Source organism: Bubalus bubalis, chromosome 8, assembly GCF_019923935.1.
Source record: "Bubalus bubalis isolate 160015118507 breed Murrah chromosome 8, NDDB_SH_1, whole genome shotgun sequence".
Lineage (NCBI taxonomy): Eukaryota > Metazoa > Chordata > Mammalia > Artiodactyla > Bovidae > Bubalus > Bubalus bubalis.
This window is the reverse complement of record NC_059164.1, coordinates 6,389,233-6,408,789: the sequence shown is the minus strand read 5'-3', so window position 1 is coordinate 6,408,789 and position 19,557 is coordinate 6,389,233. Positions and strand designations below refer to the sequence as shown.

Genomic DNA, 19,557 nt, shown 5'->3' with positions numbered 1-19,557 from the left:
AGAGAGAAATAGCAAAGAATTTGAGTCACACCCACATTGGTGACTACAGCATCTCTTCTGTCACAGCTCACATGTGCTTACTTCATAGGTCTGTCACTGGTACTATGGCTTTTTTGCCTATTCCGGCACCGATTCCACCCTGCTTGATTTCTGTGGCCTTGTAATACATCTTTACATCGGGTAGAGCAAGATCCCCTCAGGTAACTGTTGTTGTTGTCTTGCTCCTTCTCCACCTCCTCCTCCATCCCCTTAATCTTCCTCTCCTTCTGAAAGCAGCTCTTTTGCCCCTTTCCTGTTGGTACATTTCTGTTCACCTCTAACTTTAAAAGAATCCAATTATAGAAATGAAGCACAAGGCAATTGAAACTAACTCCTGACTTATGCCCACCTGAATGCACTCCATGCCTTGTCTAATCTGCTGATTCTTTTCCTAGATAAAAAGAGGTAAGAATGAAAAATTAAGCTGTTTTAAAAAATGACTGACTCTACCCTCCCAGCATCCTAAGCAATTCTGCAGGCAGATCATGTGGGCAAGATAATATCTGAAGATATTAGCACCCAGTCTGTACTCAATGGAGGATGATTCAGAACCCACTCTCTTGCCTTGATGATTCACTGAGATTCTCCCCCTTCTTTAGACCCTTTAAACTGTCATTGCTGACAGGATCTTCAGAGTTGGTCTCAGGACACAAGTCTATCTTTTCCTCAGATTGCCATCTTTCCTGATTAAGGCACCTTTCCTTTCTATTCACACTTGCCTCTCAAATTGTTGGTTTATGAGCAACAAGCAGCCAAACCTGGGTTCAGTAACATTTCCTCAAATCTTTCTTTATCCTTTGCTCTTTTCTAATGTTTTAGAATCATCCATGGTCTTTCATGGAGAAACCTGTTGTAATTTCTACTAGAGTTGCATTTACTTTAGATATGAATTTGGAGAGAACTACTTCATGGCATTGAGTTTTCTTATTTGTGAATATTTTATATATTTCTTTTATTGACATCTATTTTAATGTGTTTAAACAAATTACTGAAATATTTTTATAGAATAATTCACATAATATTTAGATTTATTTCTAGCCACTAAAGCTTTTGGTTGCTACATCAAATGTTTTTCCAATTTTTCTCTTAAATCATCTGTTACTGGCCTATAGAAATACATTTTTTTTTTTTTTAGAATGGCTGTATCTGGACTACCAGCAAAGCAGTATTACTAATTTTAATGATATCAAAAAAGGAGTGACTACTCACTCCAGTATTCTTGCCTGGAGAATTCCATGGACAGAGGAGCCTGGTCGGCTACAGTCCATGGGGTCACAGGGAGTTAGAGACAACCAAATAACTAATACTACTACTAATATTTAATGATCTTTTATACATTTTATGAGTTTTCTATATGTATTAGTCAGGCTTTCCAGCCAGTGCATTGATAAAGAATATACCTGCCAATGCAGGAGACACAGGAGACTCAGGTTTGATCCCTGGGTCGGGATGACCCCCTGGAGTAGGAAATGGCAACCCACTCCAGGATTCTTGCCTGGAAAATTCCATGGACAGAGGAGCCTGGCAAGGTACAGTCCATGGGGTCACAAAGAGTCGGATGTGACTGAGTAACCGAGCACATACACACACCTGTGTGTGTCAGTAGCTCAGTTGTTTCCAACTCTTTGCAACCCCTTGGACTGTAACCCGCCAGTCTTCTCTATCCATGGAATTCTCCAGGCAAGAATCCTAGAGTGGGTTGCCATACCCTTCTTCAGGGGATCTTCCTGACCCAGGAATCAAACCCAGGCCCCCTGCACTGCAGGCAGATTCTTTACCATCTGAGCCACCAGAGAAGCCCATATTAGTCATAGTTCTCTAGATAAGCAGAAGCAACTGCAGAGAGTTCAACTGAATGATTGATCAATATGTCAATAGGTAGGTGTAAGAGATTTCTTGTTGGAATTGAAGCACATGTTTGGAGTCTGAGAAGTCCCACATTCTGCCTTCTGCAGGTTGGGAACAAGGAAAGCTGGTAATCCAGTCTGAATCTGAAGACCTGAAAATTGGGAGGCTGATGATGTTCACCCTAGTCTGAGTTAAAAATTCTAAGAGCCAGGAGTGCTGATATCCAAGGGCAGGAGAAGATAGATGTTTCAGCTCCAATAGAGGGATAAATATGCCTCTTCTTTGTTTTTCTGTTCTCTTCACCCCTCCCAGTGGTTGGATGATGTCCATTCACAAAGGTGAGGGGAATCTTTTTTACTCAGTTCACCAGTTTAAATGCTAATCTCTTCTGGAGATTCGCAGACGTGCTGAGAAACAATATTTCACCAGCTACATAGGCATCCTTTAGACCAGTCAAATTTTGTGTTGACACATAATACTAACCATCACATAATATTTATAAAGCATCATGTTAACATCAAGTTTGCCTCCTTTTTTCCAATTCCTACTTTTGTTTATATTTCTAAAATTTGAATACACTGCATAGACTTCAAGTTTGGCAATACTGCTTTTTCAAGAATACTTAGTAATATCAAATGTGCCATCACCTCTGCTTTTCTCTATCCTCAGAAAGATGTCACAGGACTTGAAAATAACAAATTGCAGATAAACCTAATTTAGCTACAAAGGGAGATGATTATTGCAGTTTGTGCCCAATTGTTTTAGTAAAAATATACAGAGTTAAATTCAGAGGTTGGGGTACTACAGTGGTACACACATCATGTTTTACCCCTTAATAATGTTCTTTTTTTTGGCACACACAGGAATAGCCCCAACCTGAGAATGGATCAAACAAAAGGGAAACTTCCCTGTGATGAAAAGATAAAATATTGAATAGTTCTTCAATCTGAGAACATATTTTTTAGTTGAATTTGCAGTCTCTTCAGTCCTCAATCATTTGTTTTAACCTCTATTTCAATTTTAAAAAAACATTGGAAAGCCATGAAAGGGTGGTAAATAATGTGGGACGCCCATTAATATGGATGAGTAGCAATGAAGTTTGTACCTTGATCAGAGATATACAACCAGATGGGTCCTATTGATGGTATACTAATACCATAAGTACTATTTATTATATTTTCTTATTCTCATATTTTCTATGGTTGCTCCTGTTTCTGTTACAGAATAAGCTGAATCTAGGTAGAATGGTGTCAATTACTGTCAGCATACATTTGTAGCATCCCCACTCTACTTACACACACACACACACACACACACACACACACCCCATCCCCCCACACACACACTCTCTCACACACACACCTCTGTTGACTTTAATTCTCTTGCCAGCTACGCACAGTCCTGTGTCCTTGGGGAAGTTAATTAGAGCTGCTTTCTCTCCTGCCTATTCACAACTTCTTTCTCTCAGTAAGAAACCTTACTCTCATCTTTTCAATGTATTTTCTTATTTGTTCAATCCTTGCATGCACATAGTTTCAGAATTACTAACCTAAGCCCTTTTAAGAAATAAATTTGCTATCTATAGTATTTGTATATAGTTCTTTTTGTCTTTAGACTCAAAGTATCTAAGTCAAAATCCTGATTTGCAAAGTTATTTAGGTTGATCCCTCTTTGCCCAGACCCTTCAGTCTAGTTATTAAGTCATTTGTAATGCAGTTAGGTCACGTTTTTTTTTGACTGTCCTTTTATAGTTTTATTTGGCAGTATGATTCATCATGACTTGAGTTTTGTTTTGAAGCCATAATTGAGGGTCAAGTGCTAAAACCAGCATGTGTTATTTTTGGAGATACACTGTCTAAGGAAGCAGTGAAACATCATATGTAAGCAGGGTTTACAAGGACAGCATAAAAAAAGAACTTCAAGTTACAGATTTAGTTGAAAGAAAGAAGTTATATTTAAGAATTAACAGATCTGCTGTTCAATATTTCCCATCTAAACATTGGTGCTTAAAAGGGTCTTCCACATAGGAATTTTTTTAATCTCTTGCATGGCTGCTAATCATGTACAGTTGCCAAAACATTAGTGAGAGATCACATCAGCGACGCTTGCTTGGGAAAGCCAGCAGGGTCTGCAGGTTCAGTGCAGCATAAACACTGCCCACACAGTCATGCTTTTTGTGCATGTTCTACTTGAACACGATGATGGAATAATGGCAATGCTTATTTATTTATCTTTGATTTTGACAAACAGAGAATGATGTAAAACAATAAATGATTACAAGGTCATCACCTGCAGTTTGAAGGTTTGAAGGGAAATGTATTGCACATATATTCAAATGATTTGGATATATTAGCAAAAAACATACTGGATGATTGCAGCTGGTGTCAAAATGCAAGCCAATGTAGTAATCCCTTCATAGATAAAGTCTTGCCTCCCCACCACAAAGCGAGCTGAGCTGAAATGCACATAGTGCTCTGGTAAAAGTTGTGAATGGCATAACATCTAGTGTCTTAAATTTTAGAGTATTCTTATCAGCATCTGATGATATAGAAACTAATTATGAATCAGTTATTATGAATGGAGAGGCATGATAGTTATCATTGGGAAAACTACAGAATGGACATCAGCATTCCTCATTCCTCTAAGATAAGAAACAAATGTAACCTTACATTGGTCAGCAGGACTTGTAGTATTGTGTGATTTTGGTTCCCCCACCCCCAGTTTATTTAGCCACCCTTCATGGCACGTAGGCTGTTAGTCCCATGACCAGGGATCAAACCTGCGCCCCCTGCATTATAACACAGAGTCTTAACTACTGGACTGGCAGGGAAGACCCATCTTTGACATTTTTAATCATCTGAATGTATCAATGCCAGGAAGGATTTACATAGACTTGTCAATGTAGATACAATCAAAGAACACAATTAAAACCCTTTAAGAACAGAATTTCTAGATATTATTTGATAACTAAACAATTTTAGATCAACTAAATGATGACCTTAATGCTGCATATCTATTGGAAATTCTCAATAGACACTTTACGAATTGGATGAAATGTTTTAAAAATTATTTTCCATCAAAAGAAGATCCACTGCAAGGAAACTATAGCTTTAAGAATAATTTATAAATTAAAAATTACAGATAAATTTAAATGATCTTTCAGTGACACAGAATCCATTTCTTTTGTTGAAAAATCATTCAAATTTAACTGTAATTTGCATGATAATGTCCTTGAACTAGCTACTAATGTTTTAAAAATAAATTTTGAAAATATCTTTGTTTACGTTTAAAGTATCCCATTCTTCATTTGGATAAAACCTAAAAGCAAAAGTCTTAGCCTGCAGAAATTGCTTAAATTTTATTTATTTTAATATTCTTATCAACATACTTCTGAAAGACTAGTTTCTATATCAAAATTTGTTAAGACAAACAATTTAGGGGATCATTACCTGTGTTAATAGTTGTCAATCCGTTAACAAATAAGAAGTAACTTCATTGGTCCATTAAAAATCTTTAAATATTGATATTTTAATGTTCATTATGACTTCATGTGTATTCATTAATATGGGAAATCAAATTTGTAATTTTTGTTTAGCTACTATTGAACAGTGATAGAGAGCTAGTGATTAGTTAGAAGCATATTTTCAGGAAATAAGATGTGTACTTTTTGTAATTCTTTTATTTCCCTATATCATATTTCATTAAACTATATTTACAAAAAAGTAAGTTTATTTTTGTCTAAAGAAGTCATAAAACTAGGGAATTAGTTTGTATGTATGTCCTTCAGTTCAGTTCAGTTGCTTAGTCACTTTGACTTTCTGCGACCCCATGAACTGCAGCACACCAGGCCTCCCTGTCCATCACCAACTCCCAGAGCTTGCTCAAACTCATGTCCATCTAGTCGGTGATGCCATCCAACCATCTCATCCTCTGTCGTCCCCTTTTCTTCCCACCTTCAATTTTTCCCAGCATCAGGGTTTTTCCAAATGAGTCAGTTCCTCACATCAGATGGCCAAAGTATTGGAGTTTCAGCTTCAGCATTAGTCCTTCCAATGCTATTCAGGGATGATTTCCTCGAGGATTGACTAGCTTGATCTCCTTGCAGTCCAAGGGACTCTCAAGAGTCTTCTCCAACACCACAGTTCAAAAGCATCCATTCTTCAGTGCTCAGCTTTCTTTCTAGTCCAACTCTCACATCCATACATGACTATTGGAAAACCCATAGCTTTGACAAGATGGACCTTTGTTGGAAAAATAATGTCTCTGCTTTTTAATATGCTGTCTAAGTTGGTCATAGCTTTCTTCCAAGGAGCAAGCATCTTTTAATTTCATGGCTGCAGTCACCATCTGCAGTGATTTTGGAGCCCAAGGAAATAAAGTCTCTCACTGTTTCCATTGTTTTCCAATCTATTTGCCATGAAGTGATGGGACCAGATGCCATGATCTTAGCTTTTTGAATGTTGATTTCTAATCCATCTTTTTCACTCTCCTCTTTCACATTCATGGGAGGGTATGGGGAGGGAGGAGGGAGGAGGGTTCAGGATGGGGAACACATGTATACCTGTGGCGGATTCATTTTGATATTTGGCAAATCTAATACAGTTATGTAAAGTTTAAAAATAAAATAAAATTAAAAAAAATAAACATATCAAGTAGACATTAACAAAAAAAAAATAATAAAATAAAATTAAATTAAATTAAAAAAAAAAAAAGAAGAAGTTCTTTTGTTCCTCTTCGCATTCTGCCATGAGGGTGGTGTCATCTGCATATCTGAGATTATTAATATTTCTCCCAGCAACCTTGATTCCAACTTGTGCTTCATCCAACCTGGCATTTCACATGATGTACTCTGCATATAAGTTAAATAAGCAAGGTGACAATATACAGCCTTGATGTATTCCTTCCACAATTTGGAAGCAGTCTGTTATTTCATGTCCAGTTCTATGTATGTCCTTAAGTTGTTAAAAAAAAAAAAAAAAAAAGTTTGTCAAAATATTCTAGCAATTTATTTTTTATATAAATTTTTAAAAATTGAGGTATAATTCTCATATAACAGTATGTTAGTTTCAGATGTACAACATAATAATTCAATTTTTTAATATATTGTGAAATAATCACCACGGTAAATCTAGTTACCATCCATAACCACAGGTAACTATAATTTTTTTCCTTCTAATGAGAACTTCTAAGATTTACTCTCGTAACAAACTTGCAACATGTCACTTGCAGAAACATGCACAGTGATTCATTTTTATTGTATTTCATAAATTATCAGTCCAGTATAGACTGAATATAAAAACTAGACAAACAAAATTGAAAACAACAGCAAAAATAAAAGAAGAGAAAAGAAAGGAAAAGAAAAGAAAAGGATAACCTGTCCTCCATCAAAGATAGTTTGAGACTACAAGGAAGGTGTTTAATTTTGGAGTGAGCATCAGGTTTCATCTCTCCACTTTCCCCAGAGAAGGTGAAGGGTGTGGCCGTCCACCAGGACATCTGTGCACTGGCAGAGGTCCTCAGTCCACTAGAGTCACTGACTGTCCCTGGGCCCTGTGGAGCTTCCACCCCTCTGGGCTCTGTGTCTGTCAGTGTGGAGGGTTTTAGTTTCTGTCTGCTGAACTGGTACTTGGAGCTTATCAAGGACAGGATTTGTTCTGGAAATGGAGAGGGTGGAAATGAGTTACTTAGTGCAGCAAAATAGAACAGAGAATTTATTATCAGAATCGAGAGTCAGGTTAAATCCCTGCCTTAAAAAAAAAATAATTAGCTTGGTTGAAAATGAATTGATTAAAGGAGTCTTATACTCTCTTGTTTCATAATCTTGGTTTCATCTTCCAAATGGTAACACCAGAGTGAGGGATGTAGAGAAGTTACATAACAAATAACTTAGACAGAAGACACTAGACCTTAAACCTGTTTTCCTCCTGTGCCCAGTTCACCAGTTAAATCTGTCATTTGACATTGCTAAATTGTTTCCATGTTAATGACAGTGATAAGCAGATCACGTCATACCTAATATGTAAAGTTAAGTTAGTTAAAAACCACAGAATGCACATATCTCTAAATTATTATCTGCTTCTGGTGAGGGATCTATACTTCATTTTAATTTCTGTCTTCAAAAACGCTTTTAAGCTTGGTGGTGATTCATTTTATTGTACCTTTTATATACTTCCAGAATTGTTTCTTTCATCTATTATTTGAATGGTGATTGATGGAGAAATCATTCATGATAATATGCTCCAGAAGGAAAATATACCCACCCAGCTATTGTTTCAGCTCCTTAAATCATATTTTTACTTTGTCTGATAAAAAGGCTCATTTACCTTGGAAATAGCAAATGTGTCTGCTACAAAGTGGGTTTCCTGATGTCAAATAAGATAAATATCAGGCCAAGGAACAGAAGTACAGCTTTCTTTTTTGTTTTTGTTTTTAGTTGCTAGGTAGTGCCCAACTCTTTCAGGATCCCGTGGACTGTAGCTGCTAAGCTCCTCTGTCCATGGGATTTCTCAGGCAAGAATACTGGAGTGGGTTGCCATTTCCTTCTCCAGGGGATCTTCTTAACCCAGGGATCAAACCCAGGTATCTTGCATTGGCAGGCAGATTCTTTACCACTGAGCCACCTGGCAAGCCCATAGCTTTCTTATATATTAATAACTAAATACAGAGATTTGAAGTATTAAAAATGGCATTCCTCCAGGAAGAAGGGGGGTTGTCATTTACTCATCAAATATTTATTGAAAACCTATATATATCAGAAACTGATCTTAGAGCTGGAGCTACAATATAAACAAACAGAAATTCCCACCCTTGGCTCACATTGATCCTAAATGACTGTGTCTTTGCCAGAAAGAACTGAGTGGCCATTTCTACTGTCTGACTTCAATCATTGTAAACTTACCACAAAGTAGAATGAGTATCATACATTCCCTTGAATTCAACACCATCTGGAAATGTCACTGTGTGAACTTGAGCATCAGATATGAGTCAGGTGATTTACGTACATCCCTTCTCAGCCTCATAAATAAATACTCCAGGTAGGAGCTACTGTTTCCCTATGATACATCCTTACAGCTCACAATGCATAAAATGATTTCATCCAATCAAATGCCACAGCAGATCTGAGTTTTCCCCTGGTTGTTGGAAGGATTTTGGAAAAGTCTGTCAGGGAAATAGTACTGTTTAAAGCCTGTGGCTGGAATAAGTGTTGTTCTTTTGTACCCGTGCTTCTAGAAGATTTAAGGGCTTCTGGGACTCTTACGTAAATTGGCAGTTTCAGATCCTCTGAGAAATCATCTGATGCAGTTCCCTGTCTGTAGCACATTCTCTCCTAGTTAGAGTGAGAGTATGTCTGACACCAGAGGGTATTTTGACAGAAATCTTGTTTCTGATGTTTATTTGTTAAGTTTCACTCTAGGTCTTTTCTTTAAGGATACAGATGCCTGTTGTTTTTCATGACTTACTGAATAAATAGAACACAAGAGGAGGTTTGATTTCTTAAATAAGGAAAGCATTTAAGTTTATGCACTTAAACATATTTTATGTTAAGAAGTCTTTCAATTTAATTTCTCTTTTTTTGCTATAGTTTAAATATATAAGATTACCTTAAACGTTGAATTGACTAAATCAATGAAATTCATGCATTTTGGTACTAAAAAAATGAATTCCAAATGTAGATTTCTAAATTCTGTTTATTCTAAAGATTGTAAAATTAAGAAAGTAGAAGCCAAGGGTTTTGTTTTAGTTCTCTTATCATCTACTTGTGAGACCTTTGTCAAAACATTTATCATCCTGAGAAAATTAATTTTCCAAAATGTCATTACATTGAAGGACCATAAAATAACTAATGGTGGCCATCAATTATTGTAATAGAAAGCTTTACTAAAAATAACCGTAAAAATACCAATGTCTTAGTATCGTAATGATTTCATAATCAGCCACTGAACAAAGTATTTTTCATTAATATAGGAAAAATCTTATACATTAATATATTGCATTCAATGTGTGATTGAATTGATAGGAATAGCAACGCTGATCCCCATCACAATACAGAGAAACAGTAGATAAAGGAGAATGGAAAAAGATGGTGTAAAATGCATCTTTTTGTCCTTGTAGTGGAGCTGGAAGTGTATGGAAAGCAATGAAATAATTATGGTAAATGAAGAATTGTTTAACAGATTGCTTGTGTGAGGATACATAGAGTTCTGGCCTACAACCTGGGGTGAATTGGTAAGGGCAGCTGTGGTATTCTTATCATCCACTGATGTTAACACATGATTCTGAAGGAAACAGTATTAGAAGAAAGCTGCTTCAAGATTTATTCAGTGTGGCCACCGAATATGCAGCCTCCTTAATTTTTTCAAAGCGTTGCCCTTTAAACTATTCAGGAACATTCTAAAGAAAGCACAGCCAAAGCTGCCTCTGTCCTACCTCGAGTCCTTGCCAACCTTATAAATAAAAATTATGTGTGAAGAACAGCTGTGTGTGTGTGCATGTATGTGTGTGGAATATAAGCACCTATATATGAACATGCTTTGTGAGTATAGCATGTATAATCAATCAGAAATTGAAGATTGCTGAGATTAATTTTGTTTCTTGAATTTTCATGTTATTAAAGATTCTTAGTCGCTTGTTAGACAATTTGTGTGATAGATTATAAGGAATTAATTGTGATGGGAAAGACAAAAAGAAAGGGGACTTTTCTTGGGCAGTCGGCATCTCTCTTGTTCCATGTACTTTGCAAAGTCCTTTGTAATCAGTTTTTAGTATAAATTCATATTATAGTTATTAATATTCAAATATTATGGATGAGAAAACTAAGCACAGAGAGGTTAAATAACTTACATATAATGACCCACAAGTGACTACTGTTTCAAAGTTCAAAATATTTTTTATAAAAGCCTCAAGTTTGTATCATGTATCCTCATTTAGTCTCAATATATCATGGAGCCTCAAAGCAGTTGCTATCTCTTTGTGGCAATATCTGCTACCAAATCAATCAGGTCCCGATACTCACTGCTCACAAAATCAATTACATACTCATGAATGGTAGGGAAAGAAAAGTGCTTTTAATCTGAATGCCAGCAATCTGGGGAGATGGGGGACCCAAGTTCCCTTAAAACCACCTCCCAAGACTCTGCTATGAATGTTTTTAAAAGGAAGCAGAGAAAGAGTGTCAGTTAATCACTGAGACAGGCGATCAGAGGCATCACCATCCCCTGTGTGCAGACTTGTGAGCTCCTCGTGCCCTTTCTCTAGATGTCACACGGTCAGGGCTTACATTTTGTTTGGAGGTTACTGAAGGGGAAGCTAGGGAAGAGATCTGGTCCTCTGCTAATTATTGATTCTTCATTATTACTTCTTTAACCTATGGAAAGAAGAGACAAGTTAGGAAAGGTATTGTGCAATTAAAAAATTTGAAAAATATGATTGAATCAGAGATGAGTGGAACATGGGGGTGCTTGGTTTAAAGTTAGTTACAATATAACTTTGTAAAAGTGACAGGAAAAGGAGCTCCCTCCTGAGGACAGTTTCCCATAAAGAGTTGCTTACATGTCCTCCATAATTTAGTTGTGATTTAACTATTGATATCCACTAAGGTAATTGCTATATAACCACGTATATCATTTAGGACTGAGCCCACCTGCAAAAACAAAACAGACATCGAAGCAAAACAAAACAAGTGTCTGACTAATGAAGGCTAAATACAAAGATGAATCATCGCCTGCTGCCAAAGTCACCGCGTTAGGAATGAGTTTTGGCAAGTGAAGACAGAGGACCAGTGAAGTCATCAAGGTCCTAGGCGTTTCCTGTCTCCCTGTTCTGCCAAGATATTTCCTCCTCTTGCACCCAAGAGGACTGCCGAATGCCTTCAGGCATGTGTTTCTGCTCCAGACGTGAGAAAACAGAAAGGGAAAGCAGGGTAATAACTGTCCATGCCATCTGAGGCTGTGTCTATAATTGATAAAAACTGATATTACACGACCTCAGCTAGTGGAAAGAGCCTGTGAATATATTTAATAGAGCACACTGATATCCTAAAGCAAAGAATTTCATTTTCATGGGAAAAGAAGAAAGGATTTAAGTGGAAATGAATAATGTCTATCTCACAGAAAAATTCAACTCTAATGGATATCTACAGCCAAAGACACTATTGTTTCCATCCTGTCCCCCCAAATATCGTAGACTTTTGGATACTGATTTGAGAGAACTTTAACTATTGATACAACGGAAGCTAATCACTTGCCCTAAATCACATGCAAGTTGAGGAATGCTGATATAAACACCTAAGGGCTATATTTTAGCTTCCCATTCATTCCTTTAAGTAGCTTTTATCTTATTAATTCTTAAACACTAGCGCTTCAAATGGTCAGTCTTTCCATCTTTCCATTTGTGAACATATTTCAGTGTTCCAAGGTTTGGCCAAGAATATCACCTGCCATTTCAGTAAAGAAAGGATGCTGCAGACATAAAGGCATCAGCTTTGGCGGCCACTCCGAGCAGGCACCCTGAGTGGAATTCAGGATGGAGAAGAACAGGAGACTGGTTCTGTGAGTTAAGATGCAATTCTAAGGGATAATTTCAGTGAGCTCAGACTCTTGCATCTTCCCATATAGAGAAAAGCACTGACATCTTTAGCTTGAGATGTCCGTTTTTGTGATTAACAGTCATCTTTTGATGTTTGACTATGTATTTTTCCAAGCAAAACTCCTATATGTCCTGACTCCTCCCTTACCTCTGAAACAGGCCCTCAGAATCATCCGAGAAGCTGTATCTCTAGCCATAGTCCTCAGTAGTTTTGCCAAAAGAAAACCATAATTCTCAACTTTGAGGTTGTGGGGTTTTTTTTTTTTTTTTTTTTTCAGTTAACAAAGGGAGCCCATACATCTAACGTGTTATGTCATAAACAATCAGAACTTGGGAGGTTAAACAAGCAAAAGTCAACGTTGTGGGCTTTCTGGGTGGCTCAGCAGTAAAGTATCCACCTGCAAAGTCAGACATGGTTGAGCACAGCACACAGTCAGTGTTGTGGCTTTTCCTTTTTAGAAGTCCACTCAACCTCACCCCACATCCTTTTCCCTGGATGTAATGCCTTCTCCAATTCTCAGCTACTTGATTAACAAGTTTTCTACAGACAAACAAGATGACTGATATGAAAGATAAGCTCAAAATTCAGAGTAGAAAGACTTGGATAAGAGATCTGTTATCTTCTTCAGGGGTGAAAGCTGCATCTTGCTGTGCATTTACAGCAATTAAGAGCTAATGCACCAACATATCCAACCATAGGAGCTTTCAAACAAGATCATGTAGGTGGATGGTATCTGGCCAATTTGTATGTATCAGAACTATCAGCTGGACTGTGCACATTTAATCAAACCTATTATCCAGGATTTAAATCCCATGTTTTGTATCTTACCTACTTCACTCAAAAACAAATGAGTTAAGCTTTAATGTTAGCAGTCATTGGCAGATAATTCTTCCTTCTAGACTTTGAGATAACAAAATCCTACCTTTGTGCTTTTGTCTTATTTTTATCCACCATCCATACATATAAATATTTCAAGATCTTTATATTGTGAAATGTAAAGAAAAAAAAAATTTCTCTGGCCTTTGGCCTCCTCCCTCCAAAGACTTTGTATATCTTCATCATATATTCAGCAAATCTACACCATCAGCAGAAATACCCACTCAACCATAGCAGTGTAGCAGTGTTAGTTGCTCAGCCATCCCCGACTCTTTGCGACCCCATGAACTGTAGCTCACCAGGCTCCTTTGTCCATTGGATTCTCCAGGCAAGAATACTGGAGTGGATTTCCATTCCATTCTCCAGAGGATCTTCCTGACCCAGGGATTGAACCCAGGTCTCCTGCATTGTAGGCAGATTCTTTACTATCTGAACTACAGGGAAAATCTGTAGCACCAATCTCCCAGCATCAATAAGACAACTCCTTCTTGATAAGATAACATTCCTTCTTGATAAGGGGTCACATGAAAGCATTTAGATCTGGGTTGTATAATACATCATTTGCTGTCAAGCCCTCTGTCTCTGCCTACAATCCACTCCAGTATTCTTACCTGCAGAGTCCCATGGAGAGAGGATCTTGGTGGGCTACAGTTTGTGGGGTCACAGCCAGTCAGACATGACTGAGCAACTAATACTGCTGCTGCTGCTACTGCCTCTGTCTCAGATCTTCCCTGTAGCTCAGATGGTCTCAAAACAATTTTTTTTTCATATAACCGTGCCTTGACTTCTAATGGGTTGAACAGTTCTCAGAGCTTTCTGAGATGCTCTACCTGGGTTAGAATCCTTACATTTAGCTGGAATAAGATTTTCCATTTCTTTCTTAGATGAACTGATGAATTTTTCATGAATAATATGAATACTTAGAACATTCATACTATATTTAAATAGCAAATCCTTCAGTAGGTGAAAGAACCAGCCTGCAAGGTCTACTGCTGTTTTCCCCCATAGTATTGAGAGACAAGTGAATGAATTCAGACATTGAGTAAGAGCATGTCTCTTCTCTCCAAGTTTGGATATGGCTTTAATATCTAGTCCTCAAAGAACTGAGCTATCAGCTCAGTTGGTAAAGAATTTGCCTGCAATGCAGGGAGACCCTGGTTCTATTCCTGGGTTGGGAATATCCGCTGGAGGAGGGATAGGCTACCCACTCCAATATTCTTGGACTTCCCTTGTGGCTCAGCTGGTAAAGAATCCGTCTGTAAGGCAAGAGACCTGGGTTCAAACCCTGGGTTGGGAAGATTCCCTGGAGAAGGGGAAAGGCTACCCACTCCAGTATTCTGGCCTGGAGAATTCTATGGTCCATGGGGTCATGGAGAGTCAGACACGACTGAGTGACTTTCACTTTCATTTTTCCTTAAAGAACTCTGGAGCAAGCACTAGTTAAGTTGGTACTGATTTGAAAATTGGTCTTCCTTATGTTCTACTCAGATAACACAGAATTTGCAAGTGTAACTGGGGACAGGACATTTCACCATCTTCCAAGTCATCACACATATAATAATTTCCTTGTGCCATATAGTTTTTTCATACAAAAATATTCTCTTAATTGGAAGCAAGTCTGTCCACTGTGTGTGCAATTCTATATTTTCTCTTCAATTTCATCCCAATCTATTAATGACTGATCCAAAGGTGACCTTTCATGTCTGTGCTGTTTTACCATGAGAAGAAAGTAGTATACCCCCTTGGATCCTGATTTATGTCTTTCTTGTTTATTAACAAGTGATGTTTTGCTTTCATCTACATCATATGTGGCTAAAAAATTTAAGTCCTCTTTCCAGATTTGTCTTTATCTTTCAAATCTTGATGTTTTTTGTGTCTTGCTTTAACTGATCACAGCTAACTGTGTTATTCTTCAATGGGATCCAGAACAGTCCACAAACCCACCCACCTCCAAGCCTGAAGAACTCCACATCCCCTCCACGGTGCCTTACAGGACACTGCCAAAGTCTGCCTTGAGGGGGCAGCTGGGAGATATAACTAAGAGGGCTCTGAGACTAGACTGCATATTTGCCTATTTCCTGACCCACCAAGGCACCATCTTAGGCTATCTAGGGACAAATATATGACTTGATCTGAATATATACATATATGTTGCTTTATTCTGCATATGAGGGCTTCCCTGGTGGAGAAGAACCCAGTAAAGAACCTGCTTGCCAATGAAGTAAACACAAGAGACTGTGAGTTTAATCTTTGGGTCAGGAGAAGGAAATGGCAACCTGCTCCAGTATTCTTGCCTGAAAATTCCATGGACAGAGAAGCCTGGCAGGCTATAGTCCATGGGGTGGCAAAGAGTCAGTCATGACTGAGCATGCATGCATGCACGCACACACACACACACATTCTGCTTATAAAGCTAATGTAGAAGTGCATTTTGCAAGCTTGGTGCTAACACTTGTTCTTCTTTTCATGGGCCAGCAGACCAATCTTTGTTTTTTAGGAAAGAGAACAAAGAACGAGGCCAAATGATGCCAGGCTTGGGAAGAACCAGAGATTGTAGAGAATTTTTTAATTGCAAGAAGAAAATTATCTGATTTAGACACAGAAAGATCTGTTATCACCACATGCAAACTCTCCCAGGCAGTGAAATGTGTCTGTAGCAGGAAAGATTTCCTGATTTTATCGTGTTTTCACAATTAAAGACTGTTACAGCTGAGTGCACAGCATGTGGCCAGGAACCAGATAAAAGTACATCATCAAGAGCTCTGGGTAGATTGGGTACTTGCATGTTTGAATAATTTATAAATTTTTGAGGGGGCTACTTAGGAACAGATACTTTACTTCTGGCTGCATTTTCTAATGTCTTGCTCTGAACTGAGATTGCTTTCTGTCTCTATAAGGTTTAGCAGATTGATCAGAAGTCACGCTGTGGCTTCCAGATGCAATGTTTTCAGTGGTACCTGTGCGAGGGGAGGCCTGTTTACGCCAGACTCACCGACGGAGAGCTGCAGAACTTGTGGGTGTCTGTATTGCCTTAACAAGCTTGTTTAACTTTACAAAGTAGTTTAATAAGGCAAAATTCATTTGTTTTCCCTTCTGCAATTGAGTCTTTGAAATAAACTTGGAAGTAGCATCCTCAAACTTCCTTTGTTATGTTAAAAGCTTCATTTCAATTCCGCTGTATTAAAAAGACCTAAAAACAACCTGTTTTCTTCTCTTTTGCTGTGTGTGTAGTAGGTGGTTCTGCACAGCAGAATTGGTGGTTGACAGTTAACTATTTTAGAAATTCTGGCTACTGAGATTTTCCTCGTGGCCCCAGTGGTTAAGAATCTGCCTGCCAATGCGAGGGACACAGGTTTATCCCTGGTCCAAAAAGACTGCATATGCCTCAGAGCCGCTAAGCCTGTGCACTACAAATACCAAAGCCCACGTGGCCTAGAGCCCATGCTAGGCCTGTGCATCTAAACTAGAGAGTAGCTCCCACTCACTGCTGGCAGAGAAAGCCCAGGATCAGCAGCTGAAGAGCCTGTGTTATGCTGGGAAGACCCAGGACCATCAAAAAAGGAAGAAAGAAAGAAAGAGAAATTCTGGCTACCAAAACCAAACTCTCCCGGTAGATGGGTAGAGCCCCCATGTCCTGGCCACGTGACTATGGCTGGAGCTACCATGCAAAGTGGTCAGCCTTCCCCACCAGCAGCTTCTGCTCCTAGCATTCTAGTCGGGTCCCTGTCATGTCCAGTTATTGATGTAAGAGAGAGCAGAAAGCCTCTCTTGCTCTCATTTTCACTTGTTTGTTTTGGTGCTTTGTTTTGTCCTAATTAGAAACCCAGGAAGTCACAGTCAGTTCTCTGCAGGTGGCAAGCCTGGGCAGCTCTGGCAATGCCCCCCGGAACTCCTGCACATGGAGCAGGTGGGACTGGGGCAGGCAGAGTCCAGGTGAAGAGGAGCAGGTGAGGCACCCTTCTAGAATAAAATGCAGAAATAACACAAAATATAAACAGAACAAAACTCTGGAGTTTTCCTCTGCCTAGTATTATGCCCCGTTTACAGAAGTAAAAATATCTAGAAGACAAAAACAAGCAGAGAGAAAAATAAGAGAAAAGCAACAGCAGAGAACCGCAGGAAGGAAGGATGGGGCTGGGCAGGCGTAAGGTTGCTCGGCAGCTTCCGCCCACAAGCCGGGAGGTGCTTCCAGTCAGGCCTCTCCGGGGACGGTGGTCCTTCTGGGGGACAGGCGTGGCATGGGGCAGCCGAACGGCCCTACAGATGTCAGGCGTCAGATGGGGGAATGCCCCTTCCTCACTTGCCCCTCTCCCCCTTCTTTACACTGGACTGGGTCCTTCGTGTCCTAGGAACCAGCCCTCCAAGCGCGCTGAACAGGAGGCAGCACTTGGGGAAACAAACGAGGCTCCGGGGACACCATAGGGTCTTTACCTGAAGGATGGACACAGTTCTGAGATACTCATCAGCCTGTGGCAGGTTTTGACAAACAGTTTGAGACCCCTCCTCTCAGGGCTTCTGCTTGAGCTGGAGGGGATCTGAGGAGCCCAGGATTCCCCGGGGGAAAGCTTGGCAGGCTTTTTCTCTGTAGTGTCGATTGTAATTTTAATGCACAGGTTTGTATTTTTACACCCTTGGCTGATGAATCCTGTGGATAAAATCCCAGCACATCTCTTTTAAGATATCTATTTTCCCTGGCCTACGTTTGCTTTTTTTTTTTTCCTTTATGGATTCTGTCGAAGAGTTCTCTTAAAATTAACTCTGAGAGGAAAAAAAAGTTGTAAAGCCGTTATCTAAATGTGTTATAGATCCAATTGCAATTTCTATTGAGGTAGACGGAGTGAAGCAAAAAGGTAATTAACTGCAGCATAATTGAGGTGTTGTAACAAAGAGGAATTTGTGAAACCGTGGAAAATTGATTTTTATTGACTGCACCTATCCATGAGTTCCTGAGCTCCATTTCCCTCAGAAAAGTCTGCATAGTGTTTAGCATCTTTGTTGTAATTCATTGCTTCTTGGGGATGTATTCCATTCATGCAGTCTCCTTCTGGGCTCTTGGGATGTTTAAGATAGTTGTCATGATGGAGAGTGGGGGTGAGGTTTGATGAGGGATACAGTAGGGAGGAGGATCTGCAGCACAGAAGAAGCATCAGTTCAGTTCAGTTCAGTTCAGTTGGTCAGTCGTATCCGACTCTTTGCAACCCCCTGAATCGCAGCACGCCAGGCCTCCCTGTCCATCACCAACTCCCGAAGTTTACCCAGAGCATAGGGAATGTTTAAAAACTCTTTGCCTAGTGGGGACATTCATCTGTTTGGGGTAGCAGTGTAAGGGCTTGACTTGTATCCCCAGCTGTCCCCACTTTACCTTCTTGTGAGTGGATGGATTGGGGGGCCCAGTGGGCTTCCTGTTCTATTCCAGTTCTTAACTATTTACAGGATGGTGTAAACAACTTTGTCCCACTTGTGCCCCTAAATGTCAAACATGAGGAAGCAATCACCACTACAGGACGCCTGCTTCTTAACTCAGAGCTCCGTTCCCAGCAGTCGGACCTGGAGCCCCAGTGGATAGTGACAACATGCCTGCCACGGCACCCAAGTCCACCAGGTCTGCACATGCACGATTCATTTCACCCCCGTGTTAGAGGTTGAATATAGATCCCAGATCTCAGGGAAGTTAGTCATCAGCTCCGATTTGTTAATTCAGCTAATAAACAACTGTTGACTCTTTATGGCCTTGGAGTTATGTTCAGTGATGGGGATAAAGTGATGGGAAAGAAGTTAAGCTTCTTTTCCTGCATGCAAAACCCCCCCAAAAATGAATGGCACTTTGATTCCAGGAGAGATATCTCATTGCATCATAGCTTAATATATAAGTAGGCAATTTATTCTTTTTTTTATTCATCAAGACTTTAATAATTTAATGGTCTGTTATTTTAGCAGGTGGTGTATTGCCTAATTACCTACTATTCTGCTTAATTTTTCCAAACTGATGTCTCTCAAGGAATACTTGATGACTGACTCTGATTGAATGTAGTGGTCCTGATATTTCCTTTAGAGCTACATTTCAGTTTCCACCTTTCCCTCTGCCCAGAGAGGCTGAGCTGAAGTGTTTCATTTTCTACCTCAGGCAGTGGGAATCCTGACATAGGATCAGAAGGAAAGAGAAAAGTGAATCCAGATTGTTATTTCTTTAGCTTCCTCCTCATGGGCTG

General features: G+C 39.2%; 1 long non-coding RNA gene across 1 annotated transcript in view; it reads right to left on the bottom strand.

The window, feature by feature from the left end:
- Positions 1-10,932: 10,932 nt before the first annotated feature.
- LOC123334629 overlaps positions 10,933-19,557 on the bottom strand; it is a 54,611-nt gene continuing 45,986 nt past the window's right edge. The window contains exon 2 of the long non-coding RNA XR_006552610.1: positions 10,933-11,251. This is a non-coding gene — a long non-coding RNA (uncharacterized LOC123334629). The remainder of the gene's footprint in view (positions 11,252-19,557) is intronic.